The sequence below is a fragment of the Athene cunicularia genome, unplaced genomic scaffold (genome assembly GCF_003259725.1).
Source record: "Athene cunicularia isolate RWA unplaced genomic scaffold, athCun1 SCF_280, whole genome shotgun sequence".
NCBI classification, from domain to species: Eukaryota; Metazoa; Chordata; class Aves; order Strigiformes; family Strigidae; genus Athene; species Athene cunicularia.
In genome coordinates this window covers 1-5,119 of record NW_020799356.1, presented here as the reverse complement: position 1 = coordinate 5,119, position 5,119 = coordinate 1, and the positions used below count along the sequence as shown (strand labels likewise).

The window sequence follows — 5,119 nt, the reverse complement described above, 5'->3', positions numbered from 1 at the left end:
GGAGAGCCGCAAGGTGCCAGGGGCCGGAGCCCAGCGCAGACAGAGCGGCACCGCGCGCGGGAGCACGTCGGACATGTCCCCGACTCCTCTCTGCTTCTGTGCCGAGATAAACTACTGCCAGGAGCCAGGCTCGGAAATACCCAGCGTTACCTCACCCCAACACTGAAGTGATGAGGGCAGCAAGAAATAAAATAAATAAAAACCACAATAAAACCACGATGGGGTTGTAATTCACAGGGAACCTCTCCCTCAGGAGCGGTAAAGCCAATGGTCTGTGCACGTGGGCTAACCCCAGGGCCGGGGCAAGGCGGGGAAGAGGGGCCCAGGGCGTTGTCACGCTGCAGGAACGGCTGCACCAGCCCCGGTGCGTCCTGCCACGGCCAGTGCCGACAGTGCAGCGCCCGCAGCACGGCGGGCAGGGTCACCGCATCACCCACCTCCGGGCCGGGTGAGCAGAGCAGCCCCTCCACCGGCGCCTGGAGGAGAAGCACCTGCAGCAAGGGGCCGCTCAGCGGGGAAAGGAGAAGCCGAGATCCGTTTATCGTTTAAGCGCGACCGTACAGAATCCACCTCCTGCAGCCTGTGGCTGCTTTGGCAAAAGAAGCAGGTTGCAACCTAAGTTTTACCAGAGAATCATCAAGAACAAGCTCCCGGCTCCCCGGCTGAGCAAAACCCGGGGCGCAGAGCGACACCGCAGCACCGCGGTTAACAGGACGCAGCTGAAATCTGTTGTCGCTTCCGCGACCTCTGTCTAAAGCAGGGCGGCCTGCGCACGCCCCTGGCATGTTCTGGAGAACGTAATGAACAAAGAAACCCCACGGACGTTTCCCAGTTTCTAGATGGAAGAGGTGGAACTGGCAACAGTCCAGAAGAGGCAGAAGGATACTGAATATTTTTACTCTGTATTTTAAGACATCATCTGCCACTTCTCACATCTCAGCACGATGACAGACAGCCCAGCCAGCAGCTCTGGAGAAGGATAAACAGTCGTTACTACCCTGAGATATTTTTGCAGCCCGACCTGGGTAGCTCACACCCGAGAGCTCTGCAGTGACCAGAAAACCTAACATAGACGTGGACATTTCCCACAAAGCCTGGGGAAAGTAGGGGGACCCCCAGAGAAGTCAGAAAAAAATATCAGTTCTGGTCTAGAAGAAATGGGCACCCTGCCTACAGCTCTTCAGCGTGGGCTGTCAGCATGCACACTGCCCCACGGGGGGGCCTCCCACACACAGCACCCCCACGGCAGCTCTGGACGGCCTGGTAGGCCCAGCAAGCGCCCGGCTGGGAGCCCGAGCACAAGGTGGGCGCAGCCCATGGGCAGAGGCTGCGGCTGAGAGCTGGCTGTCACCTTTGGGCCCTGGGGAAACCGGGCAGGGTTCGCGTCCGAGGCACCCTCTGGTGCCAGCAGCTTCCCAGCACACAGGGAGCACCTCACTCTGGCCCTGCCTGAAGGGCCAACAGCCACACGCTTCTCAAGGGCAGCCCCAGCGCGGGACAACGTGTCCTGCCAGAGCACAAAGTCCAAAGGCTCAGGCCAGAGCAAACTGGGAAGCAAGGCAGGTGACCCGCGCCACCCACAGGCTGAGCCGCCGGGGACGTCCCGGGGCCTCTCGGGAGCGCGCAGGAGCCACGACAGAAACTGTGGAAAGGAAACGCCGTCGTCCCGTGGCAGAGAGAGCCCAAGGTGCTTCAGGGCTGTTGGGGGGGACAGAAAGGATGGTTCGGGCACCGCAGAGTCCAGGTGGGTGGCACAAAATGCTCCCACCGACTCTGGTGATCTGGACCCGACACTGAAACATCTTTTAAGTTGGAAAACGTGACCCTTCTTACACTGTCCATCTCCAGCCTGCTCATGAATAAAATCATTCAGCTACTCTAGCCGATTTTTCAGTTCCCGCCTCTCCACAATAACAGAAAAACCACTCTGGAAACTGCTTCTCCCCGAGATGCCAAGCCTGGATTTGCTGTGACTCTCCTCAGCGAGATGCTCATCTGCTGCCACAACAGAAACCTCCCAGGAGGGCCCTTGGAGACAGAAGGCTGAGGCACAGGGGAGCCGCCAGTGTTGAACAACAGGGAAGCGACGTTGGCCGGCAGCAGCCTGGCAAGGCGAGACCAACAGGCTGCCTGCGAGGGAGCTGCTGGGGGAAAGGCAGGGCGGGAGAAGGGAGCCCGGAGGGAACTCCCGGTTCGCAGCTCTGTTGGCACCGGCTCGGCGCGCCACGGCACCCCAAAGCTGCACCAGAGCTGCCGCTGTGGAACAGGGCCGGCGGCGCCGCGGGGCAGCCGTAGCGAAGGCGAGAGGTGGAGTCTGCCAGGACATGGCGACGTCCCGCGCAGAGCCGCGGGGAGCTGGGCTCGCTGCCCTGCCCGGGCAGCCCGCAGCAGGCCGGGAGCGGCGCCTCGGGGCAGGGGGACGCCCAGAGGCCCCCGTACAAGGGCCGTTACCCACTCCGCGCATGCTGAAGTCACGCAGAACCGACTGAGACCTGCCAAGTATCACCTACGGGCGCCAGAAATACCAGCTGCCTCGCAGCCACCGAACACGGGCGCTGTTCACCAGAAGAGTTCCTCAGCTTGGAGATCTTAGTAACAGCACTGCCTCAGCTCTCCTTGCTTTCTTGGGCTGCAGTAGGATTTGAGGGGGTGGCTGACAGGCCAAGTCAACGCCCCTCATAAATGTGGTATTTTTCATTTACCATCTGGAAGAGGCAAAGTCCGCCCTCCCGCAGCCCCGCCGCCCAGCTCCAGCAGCACAGAAACCCGGGAGCAGCCGCGCTGCTGGACTCCAACCAAGGCCTGCACGGGTTCGACCCCCTCCCTCCCCCAGCAGCTGAACAAACTCCTAAGTCTAAGCAGATTAAGGTTATTAGACGCTTGTGGCATAAAGGCGGAGGCGCAACAGGCCCTTCCCGGCACAGCAAAAGGACACAGACTTCAAGGAGGAAGAGGGGAACGGCAGCGACAGACAAGGGAGGATTCAGCGCCTGCCCGCGGTGCGGCCCCTCCTGGACAAGAGCTGCTCAGACTGGGCCCTTGGCACTAGCCAGGGGCCCCCACTAGCCCCGGCTCACGCTCACCTGAGCGCAGCACACGCCAGCGTTGTGCTGTTGGCTCTCCCAGGGGAGCAGGAGGAGCCGCAGGTGGAAGGTCTGTGGAGCACGAGGGCAGAGACGGGGCGGGCTGTGGCACGATGCCTGGCCGCCTTCCCTCCCTGCATGACCCCGGGATACGGGAAAAGGGAAAACCATTCCTCTGCGAGCAAATATTCAGCTCCTGGAGGTGCTGCTCCCCCAGGATCTCCCTCCCACCACTGAGCACAGACAGGACAAACCAGAGAAATCGGCTCAGGCTGTGAGGAAGCCGCTGCCAGAGCGCTGCAGGGACAAGGCGATACCTGCCCCAGAGCCTCCTTTGCTGGCCCCAGAACCACGGGGGGTGAGGTACGTGGGCCCCAGGGACCGGGCCAGGGCACGAGCGGTGCTGCACCACCCGGCTTTTCCCTCGTGCAAAGTCCCTCAGAGCCCGCGCTTCGGCAGTGAGGGCTCCCGGAGGGGCTGGACAAGGAGCACCCTGCCTCCTCCGAGCAGCGCTCGGCCTGTGTATGGCCGGGAGGGGATGTGGGGGCTGGCAGCCCCCCGCAGCACGAGGAGGCTCAGGGCCCCTGGGCTGCTTCACAACCCCACGACACAAACGCGGGCAGAGGCTGCGCCCTGCTGCAGCCGCAGTAACGAGAAATGTCTTAGTGGTCCCGCAAGATTCAGCTCTTGATCTACGCTAACACTACGGTCTCCTGGAAAAAAGGAGCATCGGTGGGGAATGAAAAGATCAAACGAGCGGGCAAGTCACAGGCGGGGTCCCTGCCGTGATCTGTCTCGGAACCCAAGTGCCTCAGGAGAGGGGCAGCAAGGGCACCTCTCCCCGTGTCACCAGCTCCCAGCCTGCGCTCCAGTGAGGCCAGAGATAACCAGGCTCCCCTCACTGGGAAAAGCCTGCCCGTGGCTCAAAGTCACCCCAGGGCAGATGAGCTGAGGTCCTGTCACCAAACAAGCAACTGTTGGGCAGAGCCAGCTCTGTTTGGTGGTTCTGCTCCAAGAGCCTCCCCACATCTGAAGCCCTAAAGGCAGAGGAGGGAAAACTCATGCCAGGTTTTGTAGCAGCGTGACACTACAGAACAGCCCTTCTAAGAGAGGGAGATGCCGGAGGGGCGGAGCCTACCTGATGATGGTGTGCATGCCTCGCACCTGCGGCGTGTTCTCCAGGACACTCAGCGTCTTTGGCAGCGGCTGCCCTTGGTGGGCAGAGGCCAGAGCTGCCCTGCAACAAGGAGGCTGCAATCAGAGGTGCCCAGCCCCCGCCGCAGAGCCACCGTGCTGGGCCCCTCGAGGCTGCCTACGCCAAGCCCCAGAGAACAGGGACTGTCTGGGGACCTTCTCCCACGAACGGGAGCAGCCCGGGGCACACCAACACGGGGGGAAGGAACCGTGCTGCAGACAGGGACAGGAGCAGCACAGGGAGCCGGTCACACAGAGGGTTGGGTCACACAAACAGCCCCCAGGGAGCTGCAGCGCAGGAGGAGCAGCTACACAGGCCTCTCAGTCATCTGGGTTGGAAAAGCCCTTGCAGCTCCTCCAGCCCCACCATGACCTGACCGTTCCCAGCTCCCCCAGATCCCTCAGCGCTGGCTCAGCCCGACTTTTCAACCCCTCCAGGGATCCCGGGGACTCCCCCCTGCCCTGGGCAGCCCATTCCAACGCCCAACAGACCCTTCTGCACAGAAATCCTTCCTCAGAGCCAGCCTGACCCTGCCCTGGGCAGCTTGAGGCCATTCCCTCGGGGCCTGGCGCTGGCTCCTTGGCTCCAGAGACTCATCCCCCCTCTCTGCCCCCTCCTGGCAGGGAGTTGCAGAGGGCCAGGAGGTCTCCCCTCAGCCTCCTCTGCTCCAGACTAATCTCAGCAAAGCTCTGGCCAGCACAGAGAGAGGAGAGGCAGGACGTGGAGAAGAGGGGGTGCTGGCTGCCCTCCACCCCCAGCCCAGGAACCGGCCCCTCTGCGCCCAGCAGCATCCCCGCGTACCTGACGGTGATCTCGCGCTGGGCAGTGGAGTGGAGTCATC

General features: G+C 62.4%; 1 long non-coding RNA gene across 1 annotated transcript; it reads right to left on the bottom strand.

Moving 5' to 3' along the window:
* Window positions 1–549: 549 nt before the first annotated feature.
* Window positions 550–5,119, bottom strand: LOC113490760. Its single transcript, XR_003400304.1, has 3 exons — window positions 5,080–5,119; window positions 4,222–4,320; window positions 550–2,141 (listed from the first exon to the last, which is right to left on the bottom strand). It is a non-coding gene; the product is annotated as an uncharacterized LOC113490760 (long non-coding RNA).